This window comes from Helianthus annuus, chromosome 16 (genome assembly GCF_002127325.2).
Source record: "Helianthus annuus cultivar XRQ/B chromosome 16, HanXRQr2.0-SUNRISE, whole genome shotgun sequence".
Lineage (NCBI taxonomy): Eukaryota > Viridiplantae > Streptophyta > Magnoliopsida > Asterales > Asteraceae > Helianthus > Helianthus annuus.
The window spans coordinates 179,931,794-179,946,123 of record NC_035448.2 but is presented as its reverse complement, the minus strand read 5'-3'; positions in this window follow the sequence as shown (position 1 = coordinate 179,946,123).

Below are 14,330 nucleotides of genomic sequence, written 5' to 3'. Positions count from 1 at the left end.
AGCTTCCATGGAGGAAATGTTGAAAAATTTTGAAAGAAGATGAAATGAATAAAAGTGGAAGGGACAAGATGGTCATTGGGAACCTTCTTTTAGCACTTACCTAGGATGGTATGAGTGAAGATCCCAGGAATCTCTGTGTAGTGAAGTGGTCAAAAATGAGCAGGGATCAGGCTGCATTTAAAGAAAACGACAGCGCACTGGACACGGCCCCGTGTGCAGAGGAAATCCTGACACATTTTGTCCGTATTCTGACAAAATCAGCAGAGAATCTTTTAGGTGAGCACGGGGGCGTGTTGACCTGGACACGGCCCCGTGTCTGGAGGCTGTCTTATGGAGTTTTGTTACTCCTAAGGATCTCGTTGATATCGGGTGGTTCCTTACTGGATGGAACAACCCCAAAGTGCCTAAGGTACCTTAATTGACCTAGACTAAGGCGAGAACGCAAGAGGTTGTCGGTGAGGGTAATTCCTATTTTCATTCTAGGTGGACAAGTCCAACCCATTCCCGGGCTCTCGTTAAAGAAGGTGTATGCCGAATCGCTCAGGTCTATGTATGCACCGAACGAAGTCATCAATACAAGATCCCAAATAACAACAAGTTTAATCAAAATAACAAACTAACATAACCAAAATTCGATACAACATATTAAACCTAACGTCTAAAGTGTGTATCTAGGCATCCTGCTACCTCTTTCATTTCATCATCATCAACATGTAACATGTTTAAAATACAATTCAATGCAAAAGCAAAGGCGAGTATACAAGTTTGGTACATACATAGCATAAGATAAAAGTGTGAACAATCCCTCATAGCAAGCATGCGATTCAAGATAAACATTAAATATGGCATGTGTCTAACATATCAAACCAAGAAAACGCAACTTGCTCATGACATAACCAAAGTTTCAGTAGAGGCGGGTCGTTAATCCTATAGCGCTACATATGTCAAGGTTTGGCTCGTACGAAGTTAATGATAAGTTCAACACATAAGAATCACCCAAATTTAAAGTATCAAGTCATCACATATACAAGCATGTTATAGGAATGTTCATGTGTTTAGACAAAAGTTCATGTGTAAGTTTCAATAGGTAAACATGTTACGCCCCGAAAGTGGTAAAAGTAAAAAGGGGAAAAGTACGAGTATACTCACATAGGTTGCGTATTGGAGATTCCTTGAAATAACACGCAAGGAAAGGATTGGGAAATTTCCAAGAGAAAGAAACGGATATCCTAAAGGTTCAAATATCACATAACGATCTCGTTACTATTTATAGGTTAAATAAATAACCCTAATATTTAGTTTATAAATAAAAATATGTATTTCATTCGAAAAGATTAGATAGGATAGTTTATAATTTAACTAAAAAAATTGCAACTTGTTATCATCTACGAATTTTAATTCGAATAAATAATTTGTTGCTCGGGATGTTATAAATTAATACTATAGAGTAAATAGGCTGTTTAATAATAAAATATGCTTTTGTTTTTCTAATTCAATTATATAATCATTGATTTTTTTTCTACAAAAATAACGAATATAGTGGTGGCCAAGTTGTTTTTCCATGCCAACATCCAACCACTGAGATATTCTTCATATTTGTGAAGTAATTTGTTTGTGAAAACTTTGAACAGACAGTTAATGCCTTCATCATCTTCATTTAATCCAACTTGAAACCCATATTCAATTTTCCCATGTAACATCAGATATGATTGTAACTTGTAAGTTTATGATAGAAATGTAAAACTTTATTAGTCGAATAGAGATGAAGAAAAATATATATACCGAAACGAATCGAGTTAGAGTCCGTCGTGAATCCCGGTCGTCTTCTCCGATGAACTCCGAACTCCGGTGAAGGTGCAAGGGTGCTAAGGTTTTGGACGATTTGTAGAGGCTTGTATATGTACCGAAACAAAACTCGTTGGTTTCCGGTGGTTTCTCCGATCTCCGGCGGTGTTGTCTTCGAGTTCTCCGGTGAATGCGCTCCAACTCCCACCCGTGTAGGCTCCTCGGGCAGTTGTTTAAGCACCTCCAACAAGGTTCGTTACTCTCCGACAGATCAAAGGAACTCCGGCGAGCCGTGGAAACCTTCGGCGGTGACCCGATATTAAACGAGGTGTGTATTCCGGCGAACTTGTTAATAAGAAACAGAGAGTGGGAGGTACTGTGATGGTGTGAGTTTCTGAGGGTCTGGGAGAGTCGAGATGGATGTTGGGTGGCAAAACAGGAGGTGTGATGGCATAATAGTGGTGAAGGTCTTGGTTATTAAAGCATTCAATGTCTCGGGAACCAAGTATTAGAAATTAAAAACTGGGAACCGAACAGTCGGGAGGTTTCAAATGGAAGCACAGGTTGTCTACGTTTCTGTTTTGGGCGGCAAAAAAAAAATAATGAAAAAGGAACTTAAAATTTTCGTTTAAGAATTTTAGGAACATGATATTTATTTACAATAAGGTCCTTGTATTCCATTAACTTTACAAACCAAACTAGCTTGGTTACTAACTTGATTAACTTATACTAACATTTAAACTTAGCAAACTAACTTTGAACTTAACATGACTAGCTAGATCATTTTTATAAGAGTAAAACTTTTAATTATAATATTAGTTAATTTAAATTAATTTGACAAATAAATAAATAAGTAACCATATTTATAACCGACTTAAAATAAAATCTTCCAAAGATTATTTATTTCGTGAAAAATTTCCGTGGTTTCAAATGTTAGGATTCGGATCTTTCAAAACGGGTCAGATTTAGGGAATCCATTTTGACGGATGTTACAGTCTCCCCTACTTTAGGAGATTTCGTCCTCGAAATCTAAGAGGAACGCTTTAGTAAAGATGACATCTAAAAATTCAAAACAGAGAATAGATGAGACTTGATCATAATGTTTGTTTAAGGAAATTGTTTTCATGAATGCATTACATAGCATACAAAATGTTTAATTAGTTTCACGTAACATAACCATGAATTTCATGTAGATAATGAAAGTATCGTAAATTTAATTCGTTCACATGAGATTATTTATTATTTGTTAGAATTCGAACGCTTAAACCGATTTTAGCGAGTTTTGCATAAAAGACAAGATGGGAGAATGATGGAGGCATAAGAGTGAATCATTGATCTAATAGACGGATATGAGTATAAGGATGGCTTGAGTTTTGGAATAACGAAAATGAAGTCTTGTCGTGGATAATCGGATATAATGCGTTTGTGAGTTGTTTAAAGTTTGTATTAGGTCTAAGTAGGTCTGCAAAACACTGAATTTCTCATGGCACATTTTACGAAAGTTTGGTAACATGGTGGAAACACTTATATATAGGAAGTACCAGCGGCGTATCCACCATGTTTTGGCCATGTTACGTCCGTTTCGTTATTCGTGTCATGTTACGTTCCGTGTTTTACCATACACAATAGTACACTCTAGGGTTCTCATACGCCTATCACTATAATCCCGTGTGCACCCGCGATTATATTGATCGTCGCATGATCCGCATAGCTTGTACTAGTTGTGTACGAATCAGGGTATACATAATTTGAAAAGTGAGAACGTGTATGTATAAGAATGTAGTATGTAAGCAAGTCCATGCTTAAGTGTGTATGGGACCCACGTAAGCAAATCACTCGGATTACGCTCGCGTACTGGTACGAATGTATGAATCATGAGTTTAAGTATGAACATGCATGTATGTATGAGCATAGACATAAACCGTGTAAGTAGTATGTGGATAATTATAATCATAAACGTATGAAAAAATGAGTATAAATGCGAGTACAACATGAGTATACGCGTAAACACGAGGCGTATGAGTATAAATACAAGTATCAGTGTGAACATAAGATGTATGAGCATAGATATGAATATGAATGTGAATATAGGTGTAAAACATGAAGGTTAAGTATGAGTAAAATATGTGTATGAATATAAGTGTAACAAAGTTGTGTAAGTGCAAGTGGAAACATAAAGCGTATGAGTATGAATATGAATATGAATACGAATGTAGTATAGACATGAATGTAAGGACAACGTAAGTGTATAATTGTGAGTGTATTTATTAATGTAAAACGTACGAATTTTGAATCGTGAGTATAACATAAATGTGTAAGTGTGAACATAGGTGAAGGCGTAAAATGTATAAGCATGGATGTAGAAAATAATGATTTTGTTTATAGTATAAATCGAAATACACGAGTTTATGTGCGTAAAAGATCGAAAGTTTTGAGTATGAAAGAAAAAGTGAACGAGTGACACGCGTGAGATTGTTGTGAGATATTGACTAAAACGTGTAAAATGGTACGCATATGTAGTTGTTTGCGTAAAACGTGAAGTTAAATAGATTGAGTTGTCATGAAATGCAGAATCTAGTTTGTGAATGTAAGGGAATATAAAACAGCTACTGGTTACGTGAAACGTGCTTTGTAAAAAGAATGGAAATGCTACTACGGTTTTAAAAGAGATTACATAACTTGAAAATTTGTCGGTCCTTATGAAGTTTCCTTGCCCACGTGTTTTGAAGTTAATTGACGTATTGAGTGAGGTTTTGAAAAGTTCTAGAGATTAATAAGTTTGCGCCGTTTTAAGTAACTTTGTATTAGAAAGTTTCGAAGTTTACGGATTTTCGTGAAAAACTGATCCTTTAGAAAAAGGAATTTGGTATATGGACTTAGTGTTTGCTGAAAGCGTCTTTTAATAAAATGTTTTATTGCTTTTGAAAGGAGTTTTAGTAAATGTTGAATAATATTTGTAATATTTTATAAGTGTTTCAATAGTTATGTTGAATACAAAATTTTGTGAGCAATGTTTTTGTTGGACCGATTAAGTTGATGAGTAGCATTTCGTGAAATTTTGAATGTCGGGGAATAAGTGTTTATGGTAAAAGCTAAGAATTTTGTGTGTGCGAGTGATGTGAAAATAATTTATAGAATAAGAGGTACGTTTAAATAAATGAAGCATTTTGAAATACATGATAAATGATTTAGGTATAAACATGATTGTGTTTACATAATATAGCCTATTAGAAGAAAGCATTGGTAACGATCACCTAGGTAAGGGAATCACCCCTAACTCGTTGGTGAGGTCGTTGTAAGGTGAGAAATAAAGCGGAGTTAATCGTCAAGGTAAGGAAATCACTCCTATATCGATGATATGTCTCCACTCGTTACAAAAGTGTAAATAAAATTACGTGAAAATATGCATGCAAATAATGTATAATCGTATGAAAAGTAATAGCATGATGCATGCGCAAAAGTGAAATCTCAAAATGGTTCAAAATTGACAAAAGATCGAAAATAATAAAGCGTGAGTTTGATAAAAGGAAACTCGGATGGTTCCAAAATGGAACGTTGACTAACCAAAGAGGTCGAAGAGTCTTTTGAATTTGAGAAACATGCTTTGGCCTAATAGGTGGAATACTCTCGCCGATACCTCGGTTAATGGTATTCACCCTTCCAGTTACTACATGTTCCCAATCCATCGAAAATTCGAGACTTTGTGGGATTTAAAAAAAATATTAAGGAGTGGAGCTAGTCGACAAGGTGCGAGTTTCACCCCTATCTTGACGATTTCGTATCCTAAGTGTGGTTGGTACTCGTCGGGTCAAAATCTAATTTCAACACTATGACGAGGGTCCACTAGAACTTGAAATTTGAATTTCTCCATCAAGGTGAGGATTTCACTCCTAACTTGATGGTGAATTTCGTGTAAGAGAAAAGGAAAGTGGATGGATTGAGAGTTGTTCACCAAATTATGGGTTTCACGCCTATTTTGGTGAACTCGTCTCGTTTGTGTAATATGTGTGTTGTCGGATTTAGAATAATCGAGTAAAACGCGTGAGGAAAAGTGTATATTAAAGATTAAACAAACAAGTATAACATGTCAAGAATATCACAATAAAAGTGAAATGATGAAACGAATATTAACGCATAAAAAGTATGTCAAGAATACACATAAAGGATAAAACGATGAAACAAGTATTAACACATAATAAAAATAAGTATAGCATGTTAAGTGTTAACACATAAGTGACACATATGCTTACAAGATCAAAAGAGAATAAATAAAAGCAAATAAGATAGCATGCAAGTAGTTTCAAGTAAAACGTACGAATAAGGCTCTAGAACTATAGATTAGGTTAAAGCATTCCTACTTTTCCTAATTCCCTATAGTTATGGCTCTGATACCAATCTGTCACACCCCAACCAATGGCGGAAACATCGGGATGAGACGAAGTGTGAAGATTGCTCGAGACATCATAACACTATTTGTGACAATAATTTAATAATCCAAATTTCATTTCCCAAACTTCAAGTAGTCATCAATACAAGATCCCAAATAACAACAAGTTTAATCAAAATAACAAACTAACATAACCAAAATTCGATACAACATATTAAACCTAACGTCTAAAGTGTGTATCTAGGCATCGTGCTACCTCTTTCATTTCATCATCATCAACCTGTAACATGTTTAAAATACAATTCAATGCAAAAGCAAAGGCGAGTATACAAGTTTGGTACATACATAGCATAAGATAAAAGTGTGAACAATCCCTCATAGCAAGCATGCGATTCAAGATAAACATTAAATATGGCATGTGTCTAACATATCAAACCAAGAAAACGCAACTTGCTCATGACATAACCAAAGTTTCAGTAGAGGCGGGTCGTTAATCCTATAGCGCTACATATGTCAAGGTTTGGCTCGTACGAAGTTAATGATAAGTTCAACACATAAGAATCACCCAAATTTAAAGTATCAAGTCATCACATATACAAGCATGTTATAGGAATGTTCATGTGTTTAGACAAAAGTTCATGTGTAAGTTTCAATAGGTAAACATGTTACGCCCCGAAAGTGGTAAAAGTAAAAAGGGGAAAAGTACGAGTATACTCACATAGGTTGCGTATTGGAGATTCCTTGAAATAACGCGCAAGGAAAGGATTGGGAAATTTCCAAGAGAAAGAAACGGATATCCTAAAGGTTCAAATATCACATAACGATCTCGTTACTATTTATAGGTTAAATAAATAACCCTAATATTTAGTTTATAAATAAAAATATGTATTTCATTCGAAAAGATTAGATAGGATAGTTTATAATTTAACTAAAAAAAATTGCAACTTGTTATCATCTACGAATTTTAATTCGAATAAATAATTTGTTGCTCGGGATGTTATAAATTAATACTATAGAGTAAATAGGCTGTTTAATAATAAAATATGCTTTTGTTTTTCTAATTCAATTATATAATCATTGATTTTTTTTTCTACAAAAATAACGAATATAGTGGTGGCCAAGTTGTTTTTCCATGCCAACATCCAACCACTGAGATATTCTTCATATTTGTGAAGTAATTTGTTTGTGAAAACTTTGAACAGACAGTTAATGCCTTCATCATCTTCATTTAATCCAACTTGAAACTCATATTCAATTTTCCCATGTAACATCAGATATGATTGTAACTTGTAAGTTTATGATAGAAATGTAAAACTTTATTAGTCGAATAGAGATGAAGAAAAATATATATACCGAAACGAATCGAGTTAGAGTCCGTCGTGAATCCCGGTCGTCTTCTCCGATGAACTCCGAACTCCGGTGAAGGTGCAAGGGTGCTAAGGTTTTGGACAATTTGTAGAGGCTTGTATATGTACCGAAACAAAACTCGTTGGTTTCCGGTGGTTTCTCCGATCTCCGGCGGTGTTGTCTTCGAGTTCTCCGGTGAATGCGCTCCAACTCCCACCCGTGTAGGCTCCTCGGGCAGTTGTTTAAGCACCTCCAACAAGGTTCGTTACTCTCCGACAGATCAAAGGAACTCCGGCGAGCTGTGGAAACCTTCGGCGGTGACCCGATATTAAACGAGGTGTGTATTCCGGCGAACTTGTTAATAAGAAACAGAGAGTGGGAGGTACTGTGATGGTGTGAGTTTCTGAGGGTCTGGGAGAGTCGAGATGGATGTTGGGTGGCAAAACAGGAGGTGTGATGGCATAATAGTGGTGAAGGTCTTGGTTATTAAAGCATTCAATGTCTCGGGAACCAAGTATTAGAAATTAAAAACTGGGAACCGAACAGTCGGGAGGTTTCAAATGGAAGCACAGGTTGTCTACGTTTCTGTTTTGGGCGGCAAAAAAAAAATAATGAAAAAGGAACTTAAAATTTTCGTTTAAGAATTTTAGGAACATGATATTTATTTACAATAAGGTCCTTGTATTCCATTAACTTTACAAACCAAACTAGCTTGGTTACTAACTTGATTAACTTATACTAACATTTAAACTTAGCAAACTAACTTTGAACTTAACATGACTAGCTAGATCATTTTTATAAGAGTAAAACTTTTAATTATAATATTAATTAATTTAAATTAATTTGACAAATAAATAAATAAGTAACCATATTTATAACCGACTTAAAATAAAATCTTCCAAAGATTATTTATTTCGTGAAAAATTTCCGTGGTTTCAAATGTTAGGATTCGGATCTTTCAAAACGGGTCAGATTTAGGGAATCCATTTTGACGGATGTTACAACTCCCATATGCCTTCCCCGTTGTGCACTACCACATCTCCAAGTATTAATCGAGCAGGACCTAGTTCTGACCCGCATCCGTACCTTATGCTCGTACCTTATGCCTGACGATTCACTCGGGCCGGGGAGCTATTCTACTAGCTCACCTATTGTGCTCCCAAGAAGCCATACACCGTTGAATAACTCCTCCAACAGGCTCAAACAGCTAACCCTTCTCCACCAACTACTTTCGAGGAAGCCCTTCGATCGTTACCCTTGGCTAGCAGGGCCGTAGCTGCTAGTCTGTCACCACCTACTGGTCCTCAACAGGGTTTCCCCTTGTATGGTTCTCAATATCCATAGATGGCAGTTTTCTTGGCTCAACTGAGCCAGCAGCTTATGGGAATCCAAAGTGGCAAGCTGCCCCGGTTGGGTCATAAGCTCAAACCCAACCCAACATCCAGGCAGGTCACCAGTGGAGCCGGAACAAACCTTGATATACCCTCCATGCCTTATAATCCCAGCTCATTATCATGCTTCTCCGAAGAAATAGCCAACTAAGTCTTCCAAACAATGATAAAGATGTCATCTAATGTTAGACATACGTTTGGAAGATCTTGAGGACCATCTTCAAGTCTTCACAGGAGCTGCTACGGTTGAACGTTGGAATAACGCCGAATCATATGTTCATGCAAACCCTCATCAGGCCAGCTAGATTATAGTTCTGTGGCCTCCCCACTAGAAGCAGAAAATCTTTCGATTACCTTTATAAAAGCTTCCTTGCCAACTTTACCGTAGTTTTTGAAGGGGTTTGCTTTGTGAAGGATTGAATCCTATGAAATTAGAGATACGATTGAATGTTGATTTTTTTTTGTCTATTTGACTTCTAACTCTCTTATTTAGTTATTTGAACAGCTCGAATTAAGCTTTAACTAAAACATCTCATGGTTATTTGCTTAAGACAAATCAAGTATCTACTAATATCTTTTCATGTAGCTTTATACATTATCATTTTAATCTAAACCTTACTAAACTCAAAAACAATAGTCTATCTAGTTCTATAAATAAAAAATTATAAAAGGTTCTAATGTTCACATATAATATGTATAATTTTACAGAATCGAGTGGTTTTGGCTTTAAGAGTCAACATTTGCACATGGGCCTTAAATCTGAAAATCATATAATCAAGAAACAAAACGATTAAAAACGTCACCCTAAACCGTAAATGGTGCGCTTTTGGTCTATAAAAGCAAAAAATGGCGCGGTCTTCTTTTTTAACCAATAAGATTTTGACACTAATTATTTTTTACTTCAGATGTAACCATTTGACCTCTCTCCCAATTTATAACAACCATAAAACACTACAACTAAATTGCAGAAAATAAATATTGGTAAAAAACCCTTACCAGTATGGAACTAAAGGAACGTGTTTTAAGGCCAGAAGGCACCTTTATAATGTTTCCACGAATTGGGTCACACACACAAGTCACAACCTGCCCTGCTTCTAAAGTAAATAAAAAAAGTCGTACGTGATTCAGATAAAAACAAGCCCCAACTTTATTTCACCTTTTGCCGGAATAATACGCAGAGGATGAAGGACCAATGGTACCACCTCAAGCTTTTTAAGACCAAAAGACTCAAGATTATACAAAAGTCGAATGAACAGAAAAACAACAAAACATTCATCAATTCTAGCTCCATGTATTATTACACATTTTTTAACCATACTTAGAACTTGGGAAAGTACAAAAGTATGCTTGTGGTTTGAAATAAAAAGAGAAATAGATTATAAAACCTTGATAATGGAGCACGACAACGGTTACTATATAAGATTGAGCAGCGTGGATCTTTGTATCAACTTGTGGACTTGTCGCTATTAACATCAGCATCACCACAAAGGGAGGCAAAATCTGGCCATAAAGAGAAAGAAAATGTCATTTTCAGCTCTAAGTTCTGCCTATTGCATGGGTGAATTCTCACCAAGACTATAGCTGTAACTAAAAAGCACTACAATCATCCATTCAGTTCTAAGCTTCTTAATTTGGCAGCACCCGTTTAGTTCTTAACTTCTTAGTTTGACACCAAAAGTAAAACTATATAATGATTAATTTAAAAAAAAACATCGTATTTCGTCACCCCCTACTACCATTCGATTGGGCCCCTACTATCAATCTTAAAATTGAAATTTGGAACATTACCTTCTATTTCCCATTTTTTAATAATGTTTTGCACATCAATGTTCCTTTGTTGACTATCGATGATTTTTTTCAAAAGTAGGGGCTCAATTTGTGATACCGTTGTGACAAATAAATTCGTACCTTGCACCTGAGATTAGGCGTCCGTCGCGACGTTTTCTTTTCCTTTTTTGTACTCGATAGAGTAGTCATAACCCATCAATTTAGCAAGCCATTTATGTTGTAACGGAGTGGTCACCTTTTAGGTTAGGAGGTGCTTGAGGCTTTTTTGATCGGTGCGAATAATGAAAGAGCCCGTGATGAGATAATAGTGCTATTGCTTAACCGCCATCATGATTGCTAGCAATTCTTTTTCATAAACCAAAAGAGCATTTTGTTTAGGTGATAAAGCTCTGCTAAAAAATGATATCGGATGTCGATCTTGCATGAGAACTGCCCCTACTCCTCCGGCCGATGCATCAGTTTCGATTACGAACGGCTTGGTTACAACAGGTAGTGCTAGTACCGGGGCCGAAGAAAGCGCCTCCTTGAGGCGATCAAATGCGTTTTAAGCCTTAGGATTCCACCGGAACGCATCTTTTTTTTAACAAATATGTGAGTGGTATAGCAATTATTCCAAAGGATCGAATGAACCGCCTGTAATACCCGGCTAACCCCAAGAAACCCCGAAGCTGTTTATTGTTTTTGGAGTTGGCCATTTTTGCACCGCCCCTATCTTAGTTGGGTCCGACTTCACCCCTTCTTTTGATATAATGTGACCCAAGTACTCTACCGCCCGCCTCCGAACACACACTTTGATTCTTTCGCAAACAACTTGTTTTCCCTCATTATAGAAAGGACCCCGTTCAAATGTCGAATGTGATCGTCTTGGCTTCGGCTAAAAACGAGGATATCATCAAAAAACACCAACACTCCCTTCCTAAGAAGGGGGTCTAAATATGTGGTTCATGAGGGCCTGAAATGTTGCCGGTGCGTTAGTAAGCACAAAGGACATAACGAGAAATTTGTAGTGACCCTCGTGAGTTCGGAACGCCATTTTATGAATGTCACACCCCCAAAATCCACTCGCGGAGTACTACCGCTTGGAGGCGTGACATGACCAGGATCAAGCCACCAATCATATAGAACAATGTGTATAGTAAAAGTAATTGTATTTAAACCAAACCAATCCATATGAAAGGTGTTCCAAAACATAAGTATAATCACAAAGTTTAGCGGAAGCAAATGTATAAGAGCCCAATCATAAATAAAGTGTGCAATGTCATAAAGTTTAAATCAAAGTATTCACGATCCTTGTCCACAACGACCGCGCCTCCCAGTGCAAGCTCCATGTACCTAACGACCTGCAAGGCATGTAACATAGGATCAACAACTAGTTGAGCGAGTTCACAGAAAGTAAACGCGTAATAGTAAGTTCGTTTGTAACATGTGGCTCTACTGGGCCGATAGTATGTTCTATTGGTGGGGGCTTCTTCCCATGTATGTATGTACTACTAGTGGGGGTTTCCCATGATTATATTTATTACTAGCGGGGGCTTCCCATGTTTATCATTACTAGACTATTGTAACCATGTGTGTTCTTCTTGACCCGAGAACAGGAATACGTATAAGGTCACGTAGGTTTTACATGAGTGCCCTTCCCCGAGGACAGTGGTACGCGTGGGGTTTACGTAGGTTTTACGTAAGTGTCCTTCTGACCCGGAAGACAGTAGTAGGTATGAGTTTACGTAGGTTTTACGTAAGTGTCCTCCCGACCCGGGAGACAGTGGTAGATACTAGTTTACGTAGGTTTTACGTAAGTGTCCTGACTAACCTGAGGACGATGGTATATAGTCTAGCAATAGCGTAAGTACGAGTAATTATCCAATTCAAATCTTCCAACCCAATTCCCAACCCGGGAATCCCATGCCTTGGCTGTGTGAACTCACCTTGGTTTCCTCGGCATGCTAACTATGTGCTCACGAATAATCAATCACGTCCTATAGTATGCATGTATATTAAATCAGTTCAAGTTCGCATGCCATTTATGTCACGAAGTGTGTTTAAACAGTTATCACATATCACGTAAGTAGTTTAGTCAAAATCGCACCACTTATGCTTGACAAGATTAACAGGCAGTTAACATATTTCATACACTCAACGCACTTAACAGAGCTCATACGCTAGAAATGTTACATGTCTAACAGAGTTATCATCAATCAGAACCAATGCGCTAACTGAATAAATAGAATTAACAAATCAAAGGTCGGACCTATTTATTACAATTAATCAAAGTCGGACTAAGTTATCCCTTCAACAAACTCGGACCAAAACATCCCCCCCTCAAATCCCTTAAAAGTTCGGACTATGCTACAACCATCACGAATTCGGACAACATCACTTAAAGAAACTCAGACCATGGAGGCTTTAGTGAAACTCGGACCAAACATCCTTAAAAACTTCGGACCATGATGAGCATTAAAAGGTCGGATCCCACATTATCCTATAAAACTCGGACCCCAAGGATTCCCTTAACAAAGTCGGACCCCTTATAGCCTATAAAAGTCGGACATCACAACTTAAACAAAGGTAGGACATATTTGCATGATTAAAGGTCGGACATATTTGCATGATTAAAGGTCGGACATATGTCTTCTCAATACAAAATTCGGACAAGTTTCCCTTGTCAAAAATTCGGACCATGTCCATTCAATATAAAGTTCGGACTATACGTGAAAACAAAGATCAGCATCAATCATACGAACATAAACTCAATGTAACAGTTACGTGTTCACGATCCAGAAAACCCTAATTTCATACTTGCAGTGCAGTAATCAAATCAAAATCACACGATTCTAACATATCATGCATCTAATTGTCGGGCATACGATAACACAACTAATCAACATCATTTCACAATAATCAGGATTCAATAAGTAGCCACAGAACTATCATATAAAGAACTAGGGTTTTAGCATGAATCAATCAATCAACGATTAACAACAAACAATCATTAAACAATTACCTTGGATTGATTCTAGACAAAGAGAGGAATCAAGAGTGATGAAGAGCTTGTGTCAATGATGAAGATGATGATTGCAAGAGAGGGTTGTAGAGAAGTCTTGAAGATACGTATGATGGTTTGTGAGATGATTAGTGAATGATTAGGGAGGAGGTTAGGGTTAAGAGTGATTGGAATTTCACTAACGACTCTACTTACCCCTAAGTATCATCTTTTACATAAGTACACCCATCTCAATATAATTTACAGTTTCACCACCAAGTTCATGTATTTGTCAAATCTTTCATAAAATAACACATAACCATGCACAATCACAATACACTTTATTGAACCAAAACGTATACAGTTACAAAGTAAACCAATTGTGCAAATAAACACTAAACAAACAGTGAACATGCAATAAATGCGAAAGTGGAATCTCGGAAACTCGAGTTGTCACATTATCCCCAACTTGAAAGAAATTTCGTCCCGAAATTTGGCATGCGGTTACTGAGGAAACTAGGTAAGTTGTATCGTTTACTGGTTTTCATGGGGTGTCACATCTTCCCCCCGTTGATTTGGAATTTCGTCCCGAAATTCTACAGTAGTAGCTTCAGCCTCAGTAGTGGTTGCACGGTTTTCGAATAACTGGGGA